General features: G+C 35.7%; 1 pseudogene; it reads right to left on the bottom strand.

The window, feature by feature from the left end:
• Positions 1-8,934: 8,934 nt before the first annotated feature.
• LOC135153153 (forkhead box protein P1-B-like) lies at positions 8,935-10,813 on the bottom strand (annotated as a pseudogene).
• Between the last annotated feature and the right edge of the window lie 12,351 nt (positions 10,814-23,164).

Here is a 23,164-nt window from a genome sequence, read left to right as displayed (position 1 = left end):
GCTTAAGGCTCATTATTGATGTAGCCGGCGAAGGATATAAAGGTATAGCAACAAACTTTTAAAAAGTTAATACGGAGATACGGAGATATACAGACCACCACAGGCAGCAAACTTTGTGACTGATCAATTGGCTTGAGAAAGTCCACAGAAGTGGACGACAGCTCGCCCCAAATAAATCAAAGGTCAAAGTCCATCCCAGAAAAAAGTTGATTTGAATAAATAGAGAAAAAACAAACAAGAATGAAAACTGAAAACTTCATCAAAATGGGATGGAAAATAAGAAAGTTATGACATTTTAAAGTGTCGCTTATTTTTCACAAAACAGTTCTATGCTCATCTCAGTGATATGCAAATGAGAGAGTCGATGATGTCACTCACTCACTATTTCTTTTGTTTTTTATTGTTTGAATTAAACAATATTTTATTTTTCTACGGATTTGGAAATTATGACCATCTTGTTTGAACCACAAAATGTTAAAACAATATAATTCCACATGTTCAGGGAGGAATGAAAAATTTTCCGCATGACAATTCAATTCAATTCAATGTTTTATTCAATTCCAATAAAAATCAATACAGAGTATAGAATACAGTAATAACAAATACAATGTGCAATAATAAGGCAAGAAAATATAAGGTACATGTAAAACAAGTATTAAACAGATACAAATGACAATAGAGAGATACAATATTGGAATTAGGTGGTCATAAAAACCTATCAAGGTTTGTCGAGATAACCACCCTTACATAAAAAAAAAAAATAAGCCAAATTGAAATTACAAATTTGATAAAATGCTCATTTAAAATTTAATTCAATAACTGAAATCATTTGATAATACATGTACATGTAATACTATAAACATAAGTTAAAACACGTTTAACCGCACAAACCCAATACATAAACACACAATGAGGAGAAAATTCAAATATTTCATATTTCATATAATAAAATACAAAGGAAATAGTGAGTTGGTCATCGGTCATCGGTTCCCTCATTTGCATACTGACCAGAATGTGCATATAACTGTTTCATGAAATTTTGCAAAAATTTAAAATGTCATAACTTTCTTATTTCAGATCCGATTTAGATGAAATTTTCAGTGTTATCCTCGTTTGATTTTTCTCTTTTTATTCAAATCATCTTTTTGTTGGGGTGGACTTGTCCTTTAAAGGTTGGTTGAAGCTTGAAATTTATTTATTTAACTAATCATCCCCAACTGATTAAAGTTTTCTGTATTTTAAAAAGTCGGTCCACTGAACTCGTAAATTTGTTTTGACTGTAATCTGTCACATTTATAAAGGATATATTCATATGAATTAATTCTTTCCCACTGATATAATAATATGTAAAAAAAAAATCGTTTTAGAATTGTTCTTTCAAGAATAAGCCAACTGAATTAGACTTGGTGGACTTAATAAATTCAAAAGTTAATCAATATGCAAAACAATTCACATTAATTGTTTAGGATGTTGTTTTAAGTAAAAAAGCACAAAATAATATCAGATTGATGACTTATATTTTTGTGTATATTATGGATCTCACAGAAGCGAGAGGTAAGCATGACTCCACAATATGAATTTCCAGCTCCTTTTTCTTGATAAGCTTCCGAGATTCCAAATATTTCAGGTGTAACCATGGTATTCAACCTTGTGTTTACATTTTCATTTTCACTGTTTTCATTTCAGCTAGGTAAGAAAATAACCCGGCCAATTATTGGGAATTATTCTCCTTAGCTCATGTTATTCCGGAAACTTTAAAGACTAGTGCTAAAAACCAGCCCACAAAAGCTGGGCATTAAATCTATGTAGTTATCGAGAGCAATTTCCTATAATTGCGAGGGGAAAGAACTTTTTGTTTTCACTTTCCGTTTTAGGATGCTCTTGTAAATAAGTTTTTGATAAGTACTTGATAAATTTCTTTGTTCTTTTGTTGTTTGGATCTATATTGTTTGCTGATTTCTTCAACACAAGAGTTGAATAGAGTTGATGACTTTTTAGCCGATTGAAAGGACGCAATGTCGAATCGGCTTAAATAAAGCGTACGGTTCTTTTTGTTAAACTCCACTAACCTTGCATCTCGATGAAGACCAATGCCTCTTTTATTTTATTCGATTGATGGTTCAAAAAAGAGGAAAACTCGGATGAAAGAGAAAAGAAAAACAAAGATGAATGGGTGCTAGGTGCCAAGTGTCAAAAGTTTGGTGGGCTGGTGTGAAGTTTGTACAGTGGATCGTGAAAAAAAAAAACGAAGGAACTAATGATGTTTTCACGAACTGTTACGACTTGAATTGAGGTTCCTGTTTGCGATGTTTGATGTTTTAGTGTGTGTGGATAAACTTAAACATGCTATTCAATGAATGACGTGCATATAGTGGGTCTAATTTAGCATCGGTAGGGGGACGGGGGAAAAAGAAAGAAAAACTAAACACGAGGGTCGCTCGACTGTCGAATCACCGCAATGCATGGCCCAATCTATTCAGAGTCACCACCCAAGCAAAAGTGAATACAGGAAAGGATATGAAAATATTACAACCCTAAACGAGATTTATTCTCAAAATATAACTTGTTTTATTTATGGGCAAATTGACAGGTCCCGTCTTGTTGGATATACAAAGAATCTCGGTTGTTGGAGGAATGACAAGAAATATCAAACTTTTAATTTCGATGCTGAATGTTGATGGAGAGCATAAAGATTTATTCATAGACCTTGTGGTCTTCATTGTGAATGATGAGAGAAAAGACGTTTGGTTTCTAGATGATGGCTCGAGGGACACAAAGAGATGGGCTAGTAAAAGTCACATGACTGTCTTAGCACAGCCGGCGTGGAGAAATGGCAAAAAAAAAATCAGAAAGATTGAATCAGAAGTAATATTTACTGGAAATTCAACAGGGCGCAACGACTGATGTAAATACAAAGTCAAAGCCCGGAACCTTCTACATCGGATGGCTTCATCTTCTTCCCCTTTCTTACCTTATGTATCACTCTATCCATGATAACTTACAACTATCTGATATCCATCTACCTTACTTTCTATCCATTTATTCATCCATCTACCATATGCTCAAGTATATATATATATATATATATATATATATATATATAATTAGAGGAACTGAAAAAAAAACAGGTCCAAAATGTAAAAAACAAAGAACAAAATTTAGACGAAGACTCCGTAAAAACAAATTTAGTTATCTATATTTTGCCCATATGGCATCTTCAGGGTAATGATCTCAGACATGATATAAATCAATTAATTACTTCACATAAATACGTCTATCTGCTATCTTTCTAATTGTATATTCACTATCGGCCCATCTATCTATCTACATGATCTATCTATCTATCTTTATGTCAATCTCTCTGTCTTATCTGTCTGTCTTTCTTTCTCTATTTACTTTCTTTCTTTCTTTCTTTATCTATTTCTGTCTTTTTTCTTCTTTCATTAATTCTTTCTTTATTTATTTATTTCTCTCTCTCTCTTTCTTTTTTATAAGCCGTTCCGTCTACTGTTATCTCTCCAGATATAGCCTACTAAATAATATTTCTATTGTATGTGCCAATCGAAGATAATGTTTCTTTTCATTGTTACTCTTTATTTAATTACCCTAATATCTTTTATTGTGTTTATTTAATTCTGTATCTTTTGTTTTCTTCATAATATTCACAAATTACTCCTCATCCGTCCTTTGCTCTTCATCTATAGGCCGAATATGACCGGCTTATCCTTAGTTTTCCTGTCTAACCCTCCCCTGTCCGTTCCATCCTCGCTTTGTATATATCTCCCATTTCTATTTATTTCCCCTTATCTGTCAATGCAGACATGTACATCCATATATCTGTTTTTAGTTTATCATTTTCTGTCTATTTATTTATCTATTTACACATGTACCTGTCTGTATGTTTTCATTTTTTATCTTTGACGTTTTGTTTTTACTCCCCGCACTCTTTAATCCCGATTTCCTTCCAGCCAGGGACCGTGGATTATTCATTTCAACTTCTCTTTTCATGAAATTAATGCACTGGTGTCTCATTCAAATCAGTTTTAATCATTGTTCTATATCATATCCTACACTTTTCTTTTCTAATATTCATAATTCCTATTTTTTGTAGACCTCAAAACTCTTGAAAACTGTCCTTTGATATAGAGCTGCATTATTTTTGTTCGGTGCGGTGTGTGCCCTTCGTGGAAACACAAAATATCGTATACAAATATTAAGAGATACTGTACATTAAAACTATTTCCAATCCTGTCTTTAAAAAAAATAGTTAATTATATTGATTTTAGTCATATCAATCATGTGTAATCAAGATCACAACCATCTTTTGAATATAAACCATGATGTCTTTTGAAATAAACGAAAAAAAATCCTGAAAATTCAAGACTAAAAAATGATCTACGAGATATTATTCTGTTGTATCTGTAGGACAGCTGGGAGGAGACTGAACGATTTTTTTTTTGGTCTCTGTGTTTTTCGTCGCTGGAACAAGATAGGATGATGATGATGTTTTAGATGAAGAAGCGACGTCGTAAATTACGACGTTTCCCGCTTACCATTAGAAAATGAAAATATACATCCCAGTTGAAGAATACAGCGCGATGCTTAGACGTACGCCTGCAGTATACACAAACAATTGCAAACAAAAATCTCTATAGGAGAATCAAAATAGGCTGAACATGAAAATCATCTGGCTATTTTATTTCTTCTTTTTTTCTTCATTTTCCCTGGACTGGGATGGGTGTGTGTGGCCTGTCAGAACCTCAAATCATCATCTTTCTCCTGGTTGGTTTATCAATTCGTCGATTTTCAGTCTTTGTTTGGGTGTTAACGTGTCGCGTTTGTCGTTTTAATGCATCTTGCGAACAACATGCAAAACAAGCCCCCCCCCCCCCTCTTTTCATCCTACCAATCATTCCAACCAAACAGTTGAACGCGGAAAGAAAGAGAGAAATAGAATATTAGGTGGATATGAGCTTGACAGTAATCACGCTAATGATAGCCGATGAAAATAATGCATCATTCTCAATATACATGAACACAATTATATGAGCTTAACAATTTTCTGAACGGCTATGGTAAGATATATCTTAAAACTATGAATTAAAAGAGAAAAGTAAGAAACGAAAAAGAGAAGGAAATGACGAATCGGGCATTATATAGATATATATTTTCAAATTTCGCCTCTGTAACAAAATAAAACTGCTATGGAATAGCATTTGATGGAAATAAAACAAAAAGGAAACACGTGAGGAGAAATAAAATGAATTCAAAATTCACGATGGAGAATGAAAATAATGCGACCAGAATGAAGTCGGGTGAAGAACGAGAGAGGGAGGGAGAGAGAGAGTAAAAAGAAAGAAAGAGAGGGACAATCTGACGGGAAGGGGGGGGGGGGGAGGAACACACAACAGAACCTGATGATAATATCAGAAACAAAATAATGTTACTAGAAATAGTCGCTGTTTTGTTAACTAGCGGCGTTACTCAAGTTAAAGAGATTACTTGTCAAATTATCCCGTTTGAACTTTTGCCGATTTTCTATGGGGCAAAGTAATAACTAGATCTTGCAGATTTTTAAGCACGGTTATTGAATCGTTCAAACCACTGAGTCAATAGATACGTTTCATGAATGTTGCTAAATTTGACGGAATAATCCATTTGTGAGACGTAATTGACGAGTAATTGAGAAGTTGTTGAATAATCTCTCTTTCATGCAGGTGCAAAATGAACTATTGAGGTGAAAAGGACTTACCAGGAAACAATAGGTCTGGGTCTATTAGTCCCTTTTAATTTCTAAGAATCTGGCTTTGTTTTTAAGTTGAGGGGATCAAAGCCATGGTTTTGGTTTTTTTTTCGTTCTAGGGTCGAAAAATAGGCTATTTTGTGCGCTTTTAAGCTTTTTTTTTCAGGGGGGGGGGGGATTTCAATCAAGCCACATACCCACTTGCTCTTACCGCTGCTTATAATATAGGGCCGTGTCAACATAATTACTGCAAATAAATATGGGGTATGAGGTGAATGCAACTAAATTTAGAAGTGGAAGAAAAACATTCTATTCAGAAATATATTCAACCATCCGGTTATAATTCTCAATCTTTCGAATCATCATTTGGCAACTTATCCATTCATCTAAAATTTAATCAATAGTATATCATTTCATTCGTTTATTCATGCTTTGTCCATGTTGCCTTTATTCGATCATTCATCTATTGCTTACTTTGTTCTTTCATCCATCCATTCATTAGTTTGTTCACTAATTAATTCATTTATACATTCATTCATTAATGCATTTTATCCATCCATCCACCCATCCAGCCAATTATTCATTCACTTGTCTAATTGTTTATAACTTTATAAATCCAATGAATGTTTTTAAAAATTGATTTCTTAATTAATCATTTTTTATAGGGTAATACATCCATTCATTCATGCATGCATTCACTTATCCATTAATAAATAAATTAATTCATTCATTCATTAATCTGATTCAGCTTGATAGTCATATACTCATTCACTTGATCGGTAATGTTAAAGTACAATTGATATCGATTCATCTGTCAATCTTTCATTCATTTTTTTAAATTCGTTTTTCTATTTTACTCCATTCATTCTTTGTTTAAATCAATCAATCATTTCTCCGTCTATCTTTCATCAATCCATTCATTCATTCATTCTTAAAACAATTGATTAATTGATTGATTAATATTCGTTCATCCGTTCTTTCATTTATTTTCAATCAATCAATCAATCAATAATTGATTGATCGATTGATTCCTTCATTCATGTATTTATTCATTCACTCATTAATTTTGTTGGCTAGTCCCTTCATTTCTGTATCTTTTTTTCTATTTCATTTAATCCATTCATCGATCAATTCATAAAGCAACAAATTCCACCGGGATAGCAAATAATATTCATTCAAGCGGCATCTACTGAAAATGAAATTAAGCACAGCATAAAACATGAATAAGTTTTAATATTCTTCTATTGATCAGTTGATCACTTTATTATTACCTATGTTAGAATCATACAATAAGCGTTCAGCTGCCAGAAAATGCATCTACAAAAATCGCCATTTTGCAAAATATAAGAAGTAAGGCGCCAGAATAAAACCTACCCCATCGTGAACTCACAAGTAGACATAACACATTGCATAGAAATTCTGCAGGTAGTATGGTAAAGCGAAAGAAAAAAAATGAAGATACAAACTGATGCAAGAAAACAAATTGGATTATAAAAAAAGTTGAGAAGACAGTCATGTGATATGCAGGACTATCAAAGCATTTGTATTAAAGGGGCTATGATCAAAGATACGATATTTTTGAACGTCTACCCGTTTTTTCTTAATAAAATCAAATCAGAATGGGTCTGTGATTTGATGATTGATCAGTGATTCGTCATGGCTAATTCATTAAAAAGCATAAACAGTAATTGAGCAGAGAAAAATAAGGTAAACTGTCTCCAAGAACGACAAAATTTTTCTTATAGGCAGAAGAGAGGTAGAAACACAATTTGAAGATACCATGTCATAGTTTCCATATAAATGCAAATGAAAACAATACAACAGGAATTGCAACACGTTAATAATGGATTATGTCAGAATGTGATGTTGGTCCTTTCACTTAACATGCTCGAGGTTTAGGTAATATTACTCATTGTGGTTATTCAGTAATGGTTAACAAACTTTCTGAATGTCTTCGCAAAACGATGTAGAGAGGGACAGACGACTATTTGATTTCGATTTCTTCAAACACTACTGATAATATTCTTCAAAATAATTGTTGTTCACTATTAGCTGCTAAGATATCTAGGAACTGTAGTTCTATTAGACTGAAATAATAAACCCCATTTTTAGAATCTATCCAACCTAAAATAGAGTGTGTCAAACAATTTCTATAACGTTTTTTTTAAGTCTTTTCATGAGGTAACATCCAAAAGTGACACATTCACTTTTTAAAACTTCGATGTAACAGTCACTCGGTTTGTTTTTTCTGATTTAAGGTTTCACACTGAAACAGTATATGAGAATTTTATCAAATAACGCAGCATTTCTACAAAAAAATCAAATACTTTCATAAATGTCAGCGGACCTGCCAACTGTGGGAAATGTGCAAAGAAATAAAATCCCCCCCAACGCAATTTAAGAATGTTGCATAAATATTCATTAAAATTTGTAAATCAAACTATTAAGACAATTGTAAATCAGAAAGATCATACAAATGATAATGAACAAGCAGCTTCTAAGGTAAGGACGTAATTGTTTTTAGGCACGCTTGTGATTGAGAAAAGAGAAAAAAATTATACACAATTAAAAAAAAGAATGCACATGTACATACTAAACTGATTCTTTTTTTTTAACTCGTAATGCTTTGGTATTTTGTTGAATTAAATATTCGTAGCTACAAATTTCATTTTACACAATATTTACATGATATAATGTACAATAGCTATTCACATCAAAGAAAGAAACAAATATTGCAAAATATTCAGTGAATTCTAAAAGACAGAATTTGTTATAATATTTACCGTAATCATAATGATTAGGAGCAGATTGTCGAAATTGTTGTTCAGTTTATTTTACAGAGTATAAAGGATGCCTAACTGGGAAGCTAACAAAATAAGACAACAAAAATCATTCAGAATAAAATTTCTCCATACAATTTAACATCAAACATGATCAAAGCATAACAATTCTAAAATTCATTTCTACAAAAATCACTTTCAAACATTTACATTGAGCATGATGAGATGGCCATATTGTAACTTGATAGCGAATAAAAGAGTTTTGGCCCCGGAGTCTTGGTATTTGGTCCCTTTCAATATGAGTTTATTTAAAAATATTTTCAATGGCTATTATTTCAGAAGAGTGCAGTCTAATAATCAAACTCGATAAGCTCGTTCCCTCGCTGATCGGGGATTCTCGATCGGCCACGGTTTGATTGCGTATGGTAACGTCATCAACGGTAAGGTCGACGACGTCGGAAGTTGATGAGACCCACACAACGCCCCCGAGTTCAATGCCCACGGGAAGGAAGAATGAAGGAGAGATGGATAGACGGGATGGGCTGCAGCGACATCGTCAGACGAGGCTAGACGATCACGGGGATGATGATCAGGATGATGATGTTGGTTGTTGACGGGTAAGGCTGTTGATACACCGGTTGATGCTGCGCACGTGTAGCAGTGCGATGTCGCCTGAGAAGCGAGTTTCTGTAGCATAGTCGACTGCCAGAGGGCACTAGACGATGGTGGAGACGTGGGCGATGGCGGTGACTCGACTTTTCTACAGCAATCATCCACCATTCCGTAAGATAACTTTCGCGACCCAATTCTTTCCCTCTCGTAGTATTGCCCTACTTGAACTTTTGTGAGTGACGGGGAAGACATGCGGCGACTCTTCGCGATCAATAGTTCATCGTCGATATGATTACGAGCTTGGTGCGAGTCGAACATGTCTTCTCGGCACCGCTTTAGACCATTTACGTTCTTCACTTTCGAGTCGACGTTCGAAGTCATGCGTGAAGCAAGAATATTGTCAATTGAGAACACTGGTTTTCTCACTTCTGCTCTGCAGTATTTATCGAGATCGTGATCGCGTTTCGAAGAGAAGTTTGTAAGACGATCACTGTTGGCTCCAACCGAGCTCTTAACAGAGGAAATTTGAGAATCGTTGTCCTCGTATTTCACTAAATTTCGATCAATGACTACTAGTTCGTTCTTGATCATGTTAGCATTATTGTCATATTCGTCGTCATCATTGTGCTTCTCGTTGTCACTCTCCTTTAAGCTCCTCAAAGCACTTTCGTCAACCGAATCGGTATCAGATTCTATAAATTTATCATCCCCATCACTAACAATGTCAACGTTTCGATCGATCGCATCACCAGACTCTTTACTGAGTTCACTCTCCTCCTCGTTATCATTGTCACTCTGCTTAGTTGCGTCATTAGATGTGTTAATCTGATTATTTGGAGCCTTGGGGCGTCGCTTTCGACGTCGAAAGTTGCCGTTCTCGAACATATCTTCGCAATCGGGTGCGAGTGTCCAATAGTTGCCCTTTCCCGGTTTACCTTTCTCTCGTGCCACCTTAACGAAACAATCATTGAGACTGAGATTATGGCGGATTGAATTCTGCCAGCCTTGCTTGTTGTCATGGTAATAAGGGAATCGATCCATAATGAACTGATAGATGCCATTCAGAGTCACTTTCTTGTCGGCTGAGTTTCGAATGGCCATAGCGATGAGGGCAATGTAGGAGTACGGGGGCTTCTGGGGTGCCTCTCGGCGCTGGAGAGGGGGCACTGCACTCATTGGGAGGGGGCTCGAGAACGCTCCATCTCTGAAGCTGTAGAAATACGGGGCTGCGGGCGAGGCAGCGAAAAGGTACTGTCCAGGGTGGGCGGCGGCCGCGTAGCTCGAATAGAAAGCGCTCAGTGATGCCATCCTGATCTGAGATGCAATAAGGTGTCTAGTGAATTTTATGAAAGTCTGTAGAAAATTAGTCCAATGCAGATTGATAGAGACAATGCAAAGTCATTACCACGTCCGTAAAACGACGAAGAAATAAATTTCTGATGAAGTAGAGCGGTTAAGGTGAGATGTGTCTTGCTTGGCAGTCGAGCTCACTCTAGATAGATAGTCACTCACTCCTTGCCCCTAAATGGGCTGCCGGGCACTTGGTTAGGGCTGTTTTCTCTACAGCCTTTTGTTTTCTTTAGGATTGTTAAATGTTGATGCATGTTCGGTGAGTTTGACTTTCAGGATGAGAAGAAGAGAGAAGTCTGCCCTTCCAATACACGCAACAGTGATTTCCACAGCCGAGCAATCCCGGGTTTCCCTTTTGGTTTGAAACTGAAAAGGATTTATCTAGCCTACACTTTATGAGCCTGTCTCCGTTCACGTCATTGCTAACTGCTCTTTGGTCTCTAGCCCTGTTAACCAATCAGAAACGAGCCAACCGTACCGTTTGTTTAGAAAATATCCACATCAATTAAACCTGCCCACCCAAGTCGTCTTGTAGGGAGCTCGTGTTTATTTTGAAATTTTGCTTTGGAGAAATTGACCACCCATTAAAGTAAACAAAAAAAGGCGAGCGCGTGAAAACTGCACACCACCCCGCGGCCGACCCGATGCCTCTTCACTCCCGGGAAGCGCTTGGCGGAGTATTTTGACAGATATCGCTGCGAAAACTTTGCCCAAGTTTTTCTTAGAGGCTAACATAAATTCTGGGGTATAAAAAGAGGGGTATTGAAAAAAAACTTAGCTTGACTTTGGTTTTGATTTCAACAAAGCTGCTAGTTATAATGGCATGCGCTGTTGGATAGCACTTCGATTTGTATACGTAAGAACATGCTGATATTTTCTTTTCGATTTGTCGGAGTTATGTCCTCTGATAACAAGAGGTGCATTTGTCACAGCGGGATCTCTGTTCTAGTTCAAGTTTAAAGTAAGAAAAAAAAAGCTAGAAGGGTGCTGAGAAAATATATATACAGCGATTCTATCCGGCTTTACACGGTGGAGGCACCATTTCTGATCAAAGTAGTTAATTGTTTACATAACTTTTCGCAATCCCATCTAGATCTACCTTGCTATTCGAGAGCACAGTTTGAAGCCGGGGGATGGGACGGTTGAGAAATAACAGATAGGAATTATTTCATGTTGTCAAAATAACACCGATTCGATACTGTTCAATTATTCGCTCGAAAGGAAGCGTGTGTACTTTTCGGATTATGGAATTCATATCAGTGAGATATATCGCACGCAACATTTATAAGATAACAAATAAAATTCACACAATGTGAAACTGTATCTTGAAAAGTAACATTTTCAAATCATCTTTGTAAAAAATAAAAAGAGGAGAAAATACAGAGCTAAGCTACCATCAATACAACTGTTACTCCATATTGCAATATTTACGATGAATTTCAATACACTATATACAAAGAGGAAGAATGTCTACTTTTCTTTTGCGACATAATTTTAAAAGGCAACATAGAAATTCAGACGCAGTTTGCGTAATGTAAAATGTGAAATTTACATACACACTGGGCAACATACTGTCCCCTGTGTTGGGTAATGTATGTTGGTAAAAATATATCTATATGCTGGGCAATTATTATCCAATTTAGCAAATTTATTACCCAATTATTAGTTTTTATTCCAAATTTGGACAGATTTTAACGAATAGTTGTGTGGACAGTATGTTGCCTATAGGGATGGTTAAAAGTTTGGCATTTTTTGCCCAACTACTTTAAGGGTCTATGATTGACCTGCTGGCCAACAGTGAACAACATGAAAAAGTATACGAAAATGTGAAGAAAAAAATAGAGGAAAACCTGCAACCACATACAAAAGACCCAATCAAAGTCATGTTCAAGTGCTAAATAATTTTTACATGATCATATTGAAAAAAATAGTGATAGACTGAGAACTCTTTGTAAGTAAATATCAACATAACCATAACCTATCAGATACTTCACCGCATCCAATTAATGCAATGCTTAAAAAATTAGCTTCTATTGTTACATTACTTTAATTCAATTCAATTCAAAAACGAAACATTCAAATTGCTAACAGAAATATTATATACAAGCAACTTGCATGTGTAACTTGACTAAATTATCAATTGAATTCGTTTTACTCATTTTTTAAAAGATAATGTCATGATAAAATAATATTCTGTTTAGCATGTATACACTGCAAAAACACTGGTGTCAATTTAACACCAGCCCGGTATCTATGTATGTCCACACCAGAGAAGTATTGTGAACACCAGTTTAGAATCAAACCGATGTTGTTTTGATACTAATTGGTGTAGTATAACACCTATCTGGTGTTAGACTGGTGTTGTTCAACACTTCTGTGGTGTGGACATACATATATTCTGGGCTGGTGGTAAATCAACACCGGAGTTTTTGCAGTGTACATTAAGACTGAATGCAATACTACAAACATGACAAAGAAATGAATTGACCGTTTTCTCCCGTTTTCATCATGTAATTTGAACTAGAAACTTTTCTTTTTAAGAACAAAATATCGATGTACGAGGTAAAGATATTTCATGAAATAGCTTATTATCAAGCACAAAACAAACAAATTCACTATGAGAAAAAGAATGTAGGATATATTAATCAAACTATCAAAAGAATTAAATGAAATTCTGAATCATTAAAAGTTGTATATTTTGTAATTATCATATTGATTGAGAGCAAATTGAAAATTAAGTATTATTGACTTTTTGATGTTTTTTCTCTCTGTGTTGGGGTGTGTGTGGGGGGAGGGGGTCAAATTGATGAATTTGCTCAAATCAACTACATGATATGCATGATATGTCAACCATTCCTTCGTACAATTTCCTGCACACGAGAAAATGTGATAAGCATAAATGTTTTAAAAACGTATAAAATCTAGCAATAACATATTTTGGCAGATCATTGTGGCTGACATGCTAACACGAATGCTCTTAATTCCATTCGTCTTTTCCTATTCCCTCTCTCTCTCTTTCTCTCACTCTCTCTGACTCATCAGCTGTCACGTGAATTCTTGCTTGTTGGATGGATCATTAATTTCTTGTATTAAATACTTCCATCCCCGAATCATAATCATTTTGGTGTACACAGCCCGCCTTGCCCGCCATTCTTGTGACACGGTACGTCCATCATCGGACCCTGATGTGACGCGGATGTTCCCTGGGTCCAACTCGATCCATCTCTGCAAAGAAAGAAAGAAAAAAAATGGTCTGTTGTTTTCATTCCCCGCCATCGAGCGCGAAACGGAAGGAAAATACAAACATAATGACAGCCATACGTCTTTCTTCTCCAAAGTTTTGATATTAGTTGAGTTGAGGAAGATAGGAGATATCGAGAATGAAATTAATGTGTTTAACATTGACACCGCGTGTGTGGGGGAAGATGAGGTGCACTGGCACGCGATCCATATGCCTTGTTATGTAGTAATGGCGTCGGGCAGAGGAAATATACAGGAGATGGATGCCGGAGGGATTAGCATCGTAAAACAAAGGAATATCCGTTTGAAAACTTACAAACGGTAATCTATAATCAAGGCATGCATGGCAAGTCATGTTCAGGTGGAATATATATTAACTCATGACCTGGTCATGCTGTCTCGAAAGAAACAAATATAGGCATGGTAGGGATTATAGTATAAAGTCTGCACTGGTGCGTTATTTTACTAATTAACTATATAACCAAACATACATTTCCCTATATAACGAGATGAAAACATTATGATAAATGATAATGAAAGCGACAACGCAACTAAAGAAATATTGACTGATAACTTTACAAAGGGGATAGGAAGGATCAAATACCAGCCCTCCCCCGAAAGAAATATTAATACGAAATAATTTTATGTGGAAGATAATAAGAATTTACGATTTGAGCGATTAAAATCCGAAAGCAAAACATTTGCAGTGGTATGTGGAATAAAGACGCCCCCAAAAGGGGCATAGAGCTTTTATAGTGGCCTAGGTCCAGTGGATATGTGTCCGGACTATGTAGATCACAAGGTTCATGGTTCGAATCCCGATGTGGCACTAACTTAGGCAATGCATTGATCTACATATTCATCGCTGGACTCAAGTGATATGTGTAGCCAGCAGGAATTTATTCTCTTGTATTGACAGCTATTAGCTAAAACAGAGGACGGTAATTATTGAGCACAAAGAGTACATATCTGACGATATATACATGTACGTACCCCTTTTATCATCATCATCATCATCGTCATAATCAGTCAAAGCACCCACACACTTGGAAGCCACAACGCGTTCAGGTTGCTGATTGTGACGTCATCAGTCGTATAAATGACGTCACCTGTTCCCTGGTGGGTGTTCCATGCCCCTTGGGGTTGGATGAGGGTAAACACATCCAATGCCCCTGATGATTCCCATTACTAGACTATATTTCACAGTCATGGACATGCAATGGACACACCAACCGTCAGATAAACTGACCACAGTCTTGTACAAGACTACGACTGAGCCTCTCTTCCAATATCCGATATTCATTGTCTATAAACTTGAAACATTATTATATTTGGATTATCGCCCAATGCTTTATCGTAATCTCTACATGTTGCTTTTGATTTTTTATTTAAAAAATATATATATTTTTTAAACATTTGCTCAACACTAACAGAATAATCAATTTGATTGAAAGTTGTAAAATTCACAGCTTTTGTTTATGAACTATTGCCTTATCTACAACTTTATGTCATGAATGATATTGCGTAACGTTATAAGGGTTATAATAAAATAATCTATAATCTCTTTTCAGTTTTATGTCATACACAGGAAGTCGATATAGGCCTTTCGGGAATCAAAAATCAAAATTGTTAACATCGAAAAAAATCTAAAAATAGTATTCCACGAATCGCCTTTCACTATCTAAATTATGTTATGGTAACTATCATCATCATCATCATCACCATCATCATCATCATCATCATCATCATATCATCATCGTCATCAGTGGCATAACTACGGGGGGCATGGGGGGCACGTGCCCCCTCCCCCATCGGCTGCTTCCCCCCCCCCCAAAAAAAAAGGGAGGAAAGGAGAAAAAGAGGGAGAAAGAAAGAAAACCGTAGTGGGGGATGAAGAAATTACTGTTTATTATATTGTACTATGTTTATGTTATATATATATTACATTATATTTTATTACATAAGAAATATTTTTCATAACTTTAAGAAACACAATTTGCTTAGGGCCTATGTGTTCATCATTCCTAGTGCTCGCATTGTCTGTTTAATTCCTGTTGTACTAAAACATCCCGTTTTCAAGTCAATATACACCAAATAGACCTATAGTTCCAGTAATTATTGTTTTATGTAGTGGCATAATATTATGCTTCTTTTTCATGATTCCAATACGTACTGACGTTTGGATTACTGGATTGGTGAGATATGTTAGCTCTTCATGAATTCCTTAAAATACTGAATTCTTAAAATGTCCCTTTTCTAGTCTGAATATCGAAAATTTTCAGCGCGAATAGTGAAATACTTATGGTCTTAGTGAATTCCTGCGAACAAGCATTAGAATGCCCCTCTTCAGGTTTGAATTTCAAAAATTTTCAGCTCGCGCTTCGCGCTCGCAATATTTGATTAGTGATATACGTATCATATTCATGATTACATTGACTACAAAAAGTGTTTCATATGTTTAAATGTAATTCTAACAAAATAAGCAAGCGCTTGGCTCTCGCATTAGATGGCTATGGTGAAATATATATGCTCTTCATGAATTTCTTTAAAAAAGTCATTACATTGTCCATGTTGGGGTCAATATATGCCAAAAGAAATTTCCGCTCGCGCTTCGCGCTCGCATTGTTTGTTTAGTGAGACAGGTATGTATCATGAATGTAAAAAATTGCTCATAATATCCCTTTTTTAGGTCTGAATATAAAAACAAAATTATGCGAGCGCAAAATTAATTGATCAGTGGGATACATATTCGTTTAATGGCGCACACCTTAAAATTTCTCTTTCAGGTCAGTATAGGCCTACCTTGCAATTGAGCGTGCTTTGCGCGCCCACTAAGTGACTCCAAATTTTTTTTGGCGCCCCCCCCCCCAATGCCGTGACCCTTGGTACGCCACTGATCGTCATCATCATCATCATCATCCTCATCCTCCTCCTTTCCTTTATATCATATTCATAAAAATGTCGTTCTTCTTCTTCTTCCGTTATCCGCCAATTATTTTTGGGGTGATATTTCTTTCAAATCAAAGTATATACCTTTTTAAGAGGCCGCCATCAATTACAAGCTTAAACGCTCACGATGGCGGTCTCCTGCGTTCATTTGTTTATGTAGCTTTATATTATTAAAATGTGAAGTATATGCCCACACCATTTTTTTTTCTAATTATGTTTTATGTTTATATTGTATACGTTATAGATTATTTTGTATATTGCAAACAATGTAAATAATTTTGATAATGTATTGTGAACGCAGAAATAAAAATAAAACAAACAAACAAACAAATATAAAAAAAGAAAAGACCCAGTCTCGCCATTGCCCTGATGCGGGGGTGCTCTCAAGATTTACCTAGGGGGTGCTGCGTGTGTTATCCGCCATAGGCACCACCCCTGGAAATATGATAGGTCATGTAGGTATGTTGAAGAGCTGAAATGTATGTAAAATCACCGTCATTTTGTTCATTTTATTATGAAAACGTTTTTCTGTTTTTTTTTGCTGGTCAGATTTTTCATGATGACCAAAATTACCTTCATTTTTTTAGTTGAAACCTTGTTTCGGCTTGTCAAATCTAAAGGCCCACTCCTACTGCACTTAAGGAAGCAAAGCGGATGTAAAACGTAAAAAAAATCTTGCCATTCGTTGGAAAACGCTATGCATCCGTTGTGTACTCATTGCATACGTGTTACATACGCTCTATCCATCGAGTATCCGTCCACTGCGAGTTCATCCGCGCAAAAAGTTTTGAGCTCCACAAAACTTATAGAACGGATGAACTTTCCGCTGGTACGATGTAAATCCGCAACATATGCGAGCAGCAAACGTTCCATGTCCGTTTTCATCCGTTAAGCGTCCGCTGTATCCTCCGTGCATCCTCTCGGCATCCTCGCAACTCAGATCCACTGAAGCTGAACAACGGAAAGACGGAGGAAAGATAGGATACGAGGAACGTCTTATTAGCACGGAAATAGAAAGGATTTAAGCGTATGCATCTCGTCAATAAAAGATTCGAAATCCCTGGTAACCCCTTCGGAGCTGTCATCCACTTCCATCCGTTTTCATCCGCAAGGTTTCCGATGAACAACCGTTTAACATCCGCGTTACATACTTCCCACGTCCGTTCTTTTCCGTAATGCCTTTTTGTTTTGCAAATTTGTGTCCATTTCTGGAGCGGATGGAAACGAATGGAGCCAACCGCGAAATTTTGCTCGTCCGCTGTGTCCTTTATGAATACGTTTTTTATCCGTCGGCCATTAGGACCAGGCCTTAAACTAGCACCCCCGGTTAAAAAAATCGTTCCAAGGGCCCTGTTCCTCGCCTAGCTCCACCACTACCCCCGTTTTGTATTATAGCCGTGTTAACGAAATTAAAATGAAGTAGGGCAATAATATATTCATATCTAAATTGAAATAAAAAATTGTAAAGCATATATAGAATTATGTGACAACCACATTTTTATATGGACCTTGCTTAAAGTGTGGTATTTAACGAAATCCCTGTTAATATCAAAAGATGCTAGTTAATATTTTGGGCATGAGTTGTGGCATCTTAATTCATCATGGACGATATTTTCTCGTCTCCAAATTAGACTCCACGATGTTCCGCGCTTTTGTGACGTTTATGAGAAATGAAAACTTTGAGATGATTATGTATATAAATTTTGAACCTTGTAACTACAAACATGGCTCATGGCTTGTTTTATGATCGCTCGACGGGCAAGGCAGACAAGAATACCTGAATTTTTGTGTATTTGTTGTTTTACGCAGACGATAAATTTTGGCGGGCTGGGAAGGTGACAAGTGGAGACGAATTTGATGCCAATTCATCGCCATCGTTCCATGAGAAGGAGGACAAAAATCATCGAGGTAAACTCTTGGTTAAAGGGATGGTCCCGGCTGAAAATATTTATATCTTAATACATAGAGTAGAATTCACTGAGCAAAATGCCGAAAATTTCATCAAAATCGGATAACAAGTAATACAGTTATTGAAGTTTAAAGTTTAGCAATATTTCGTGAAAACAGTCGTCATGAATATTCATTTGGTGGGCTGATGATGTCACATCTCCACTTTCCATTTTCTTATGTTATTACCTAAAATCATATTTTTTTCATTATTTCATACTTGTGTGAATAATATGTCTCCCTTATAATGAAATAAGTTGCAGCAATAAATATCTAATGCACTAAATCAGTTGTCAATCCAATTTTTTTAGTTCTTGGAGGAAAAAAATTGAATAAACATAATTTCATATAATAAACTACAAAAGAACAAGTGGGGATGTAACATCATCAGCCCACCTAATGAATATTCATGACGACTGTTTTCACAAAATATTGCTAAACTTTAAAATTCAATAACTTTGTTATTTATCCGATTTTGACTAAATTTTCAGCATTTTGCTTAGTGAATTCTACTCTATAAATACTTTCAGCCCGGACCATCCCTTTAAAGGTTTTCATTCCTCGCAAAGAAACTGCATATCGAAGCAAATGAAATATTGACGGAGTAAGAAAATTACATTACTTTGTAGCCGATTGAATAAATTTGCTTCATTCCGTAATACGATAATTACCAGTTTGTGGACATCATTAATGTTTGCCCTTTAAAAAAAAGAAACACTATTCAATTTCTATAAATAAGGAAAACACAGGTTTTTAAAAATAGGATTGAGCACAGTCATAATTCGAAGACCATGACAAATTGCTTTAGGTGGTTTAGAGTTTTAATATTGATACATGATTTACACAACACAGCAATCTATGACTTAAAAAAACATACTTCTTCTCAACATTAACGCACATACTGTGTCAAATCTATATTTCCCTCCTTTTCTTTCGAAATTTGACTCTAAATTATGAGATTAGAATAAAAGTGTAATATGCGGTTTGGATTGTAGCCATACGTGATCATTCAGGCTCTTTAACATCGTGGTTTGGCCCGTAGGCCTACATTGAGAAAGAAATAGGACATATTTGAAATATCGTGAAAATAATATTGATATGCTTGTTATGAGATTATATTTACGGCTAAACGTGTGTCAAAAGACCGTAAATCACAGCAGTCAAAATAAGATAATAATTCTTCTCTACGCTATGGACGAATGGGTGGGTTGACATGGTAGACGTAGTCTTTATCACAGGCACTGCAATACTGGGAGCTGCTGCTGGCCGTTTTTACTGACAGATAATAACCAGGGAGGGAACGCTACACGGGGGGGGGGTGTTTTCTGGCCCAAACGAGGAAATGGCTTCGTAAGTTTGTAAATTAGTTATTTTTTACCCCCCCCCCAAAAAAAAAAAAAATCACTGAAGAAAAAAAAATGAAAAGAAACACAGAGAAGTGCAGGGGAAATTCCCACTGCAGAAAATCTTATTCCTCAGAAGAAGGGGGGGGGGGGCGTGCATGCTGTTCTCACAACAAAATATACACATTTGGAAATAATCATTGCAAGGACAGAACTTTTGTTCACTATTCATACTGATTGAAGTTTGAATTTTAGCGCGGTTGTATTAGGATGAGCTTGTTTACATTTTTAATTATTCATTATCTGTTCTGTTCCACCTGCGGTCTATTCTTCCTATGCAAATTTCTGCTGGCAGAAAAGTAAAACCGGAACATTCGAACGAGCTAATACTTCCGGTACAAGTGTTTGTTACTTGGGAGTTGATCGACACAACTTGTATAGATAATTCAGCTGTATGTTTAAAGGCCAAGTCCACCCCAGAAAATTGTTGAATTGAATCGATAGAGAAAAATCAAACAAACATAACGCTGGAAATTTCATCGAAATCGGGTGTAAAATAAGAAAGTTATTACCTTTTTAAGTTTCACAAAAAGTTCAATGCACAACTCAGCGATATGCAAATGAGAGTCGATGATATCCATCACTCACTATTTCTTTTGTTTTTTATTGTTTGAATAATACAATATTTCAATTTTACAGATTTGACAATAAGGACCAACTTAACTTTAACCATATCTGTTAAAATAATGGTAATTCCACATGTTCAGAGAGAAACAAAACTTTGTTTCACATGACAAGGGAGAGAAAATTAGAATATTTCATATTTCATATAATAAAATACAAAAGAAATAGTGAGTGGGTGACGTCATCAGTCTGCCAATTTGCATATCGACCAGGATGAGCATATAACTGTTTTGTGAAATTAAGCGAAACTTTAAAATGTCATAACTTTCTTATTTTACATCCGATTTTGATGAAATTTTCAGTGTTTTGCTTGTTGGATTTTTCTCCTTTTTTCAAATCAACTTTTTGATGGGGTGGACTTGTCCTTTAACTATTTTTTTTTCACTCACGAAACCTCTCTTTTTACCTGATAGAAATTCTGCGTTTGCTGGCAGAGCGTCTTTTAAGTGGGGGATGGGATGGGGGTAAATATAAAAGGCGCTTCTTGGGGGAAAGAATTAACATATTAATTCGAAATGTTGGCAGTAAACTCTAAGAAAAGAGTTTAACTTTGGCGGTGCTGCTACTGGATCATCTTTACAGATGCAATTCTTCAAACCCTTTCTGGCATATCTGGTGGAGAAAACTTTCACCTATAAACATTATAAGGGTGCTCCAATTAAGACCAGACATATTTTGAAAACTCTTTCTAGATTGTTAAAATAAGTAGTTATATACTTTAAAGTAAGAAGACACTCTCGGTATCTAATAGATGCAAGCGAGCACAGCGAGTGTCGGTTTAAAATGAAACACATGAACATTTGAAAACGATTCCTTGTTATTTGGACAATGGTATATTGGGCCTATCCTACTATTCATGCTATTTCTCCTATTATACTGCTCTGCTTGTTGATTTTCAACAGGATAATAAATTGTTTTATTGTAAAGCATCTGATTGTCTGGATTTTGTGAACAATTTAAAGCAAAATCGACACGTATTGGTAAAACGAAATAATAAAAAAGGCACTCATAAAAAGTAAACAATGTGAAAATAATACTGATGAAAATAGTAAAATATAATTGATCAGAAGATTTGACCCGTAAAAAGATGGACTTATTATTTATTAATGATTTTAGGGACGTTCTAAAGAAGGTAAAATTTCACATTTTTAAATTTAGCAGTAATCGTTTAACGGGAAATAAGGGTTACACTTATTTTGTATCTAAGGCTTATCTTGGATTAATAGGGATAAATATCAGGACCTGAAAATGAAATTTCTTAGAAAGAGAAGTTTAATGATAATGACAATGATAATAGTAGCTGGATTTAATAAGCGCGATTTGCTTGAGGATACAAAGCGCTGCTATTATTACCCCGGCTTTAACTGCGCTGCCCATGTAGGCCCTGAAGCATTCAATGAATTTTTCCTACCGGGTACCCATTCACCTCACCTGGGTTGAGTGTAGCACAATGCAGGGGCGGAAATATCTCCCAAAAGGTAGGGGGGACACAGGGCGGATCCAGCCTTCGCCAATAGGGGGGGGGGGGCGGAAATATGTTTCAGCCATATTTTCCCCGATCCGCAGCTCGAAGATGATTTTTGTTTGTTTCTTTGAAGGGGTAGTCCTCATTAGTCACTTCTTAGCTTTATTCTTATAAATTAATATATAATATCATAATCCTTATTATATGATGTGGAAATTTTATGTATTTTTTCCTAAAATTTGAACATTCTGGGCAATGTTTGTTATCCTGAAAAAGATGTGTATGCAACTTAATAATTACTACGAACGCAAAGCGCGAGCAGAAATGAGCTGATGGAAAAGATACCCATTAAAGTAGCATTTAAAAATCAATTAATGCGAGCGCGAGCTAAATTTTTTTTGACATTTTCACATAAAGAATGGAAATTCTAAGCACTTTTTGTAACTCAAGCAGAATAGATATATAAGTAAACAATTGATGCGAGCGCGAAGCGCAAGCAGAAAATTTCGAGATTTAGTCCTATAATATTTACTGAACGAGACACTCTATTCGTGTTTTGTAAATCATGGAAAGGATGAGTATTAATAATGCGAGCGCAAACCGCGAGCAGAACATTTTTATATACGTTTTGAACTGGTACCTGTTGAAAAGGTAACTGTTAAGGACTGCTTGCACTTAGCCATGAAGGCGTTACATATTTCAACGATAAGAAAATGCGAGCGCGAAGCGCGTGCTGAAAAATTTTGAACTTTCTAAAGAAAGAATGTTTTTGTAATCGTGAACAGGATAGCTATATAATTTAATAATTGATGCGACCGCAAAGCGCGAGCAGAAAATAAAATCGAGATTTAGACCTAAAAATGGGCCACTCTGTTCATGTTTTGTAAATCATGAAAAGGATGAGTAATATGGGGTCTTCCTACATTAATAATGCGAGCACAAAGCGCGAGCAGAAAAATTTTGATATTGTGATCTGAAACTGGATAATGAACAAGTTGAGTATCTGAATAGACATGCGCGCGCGTGTTTCATATTTAGACCTAGAATCTAT

The sequence above is a fragment of the Lytechinus pictus genome, chromosome 2 (genome assembly GCF_037042905.1).
Source record: "Lytechinus pictus isolate F3 Inbred chromosome 2, Lp3.0, whole genome shotgun sequence".
Classification (NCBI taxonomy): domain Eukaryota; kingdom Metazoa; phylum Echinodermata; class Echinoidea; order Temnopleuroida; family Toxopneustidae; genus Lytechinus; species Lytechinus pictus.
This window is presented reverse-complemented; position numbering and strand designations above follow the sequence as displayed.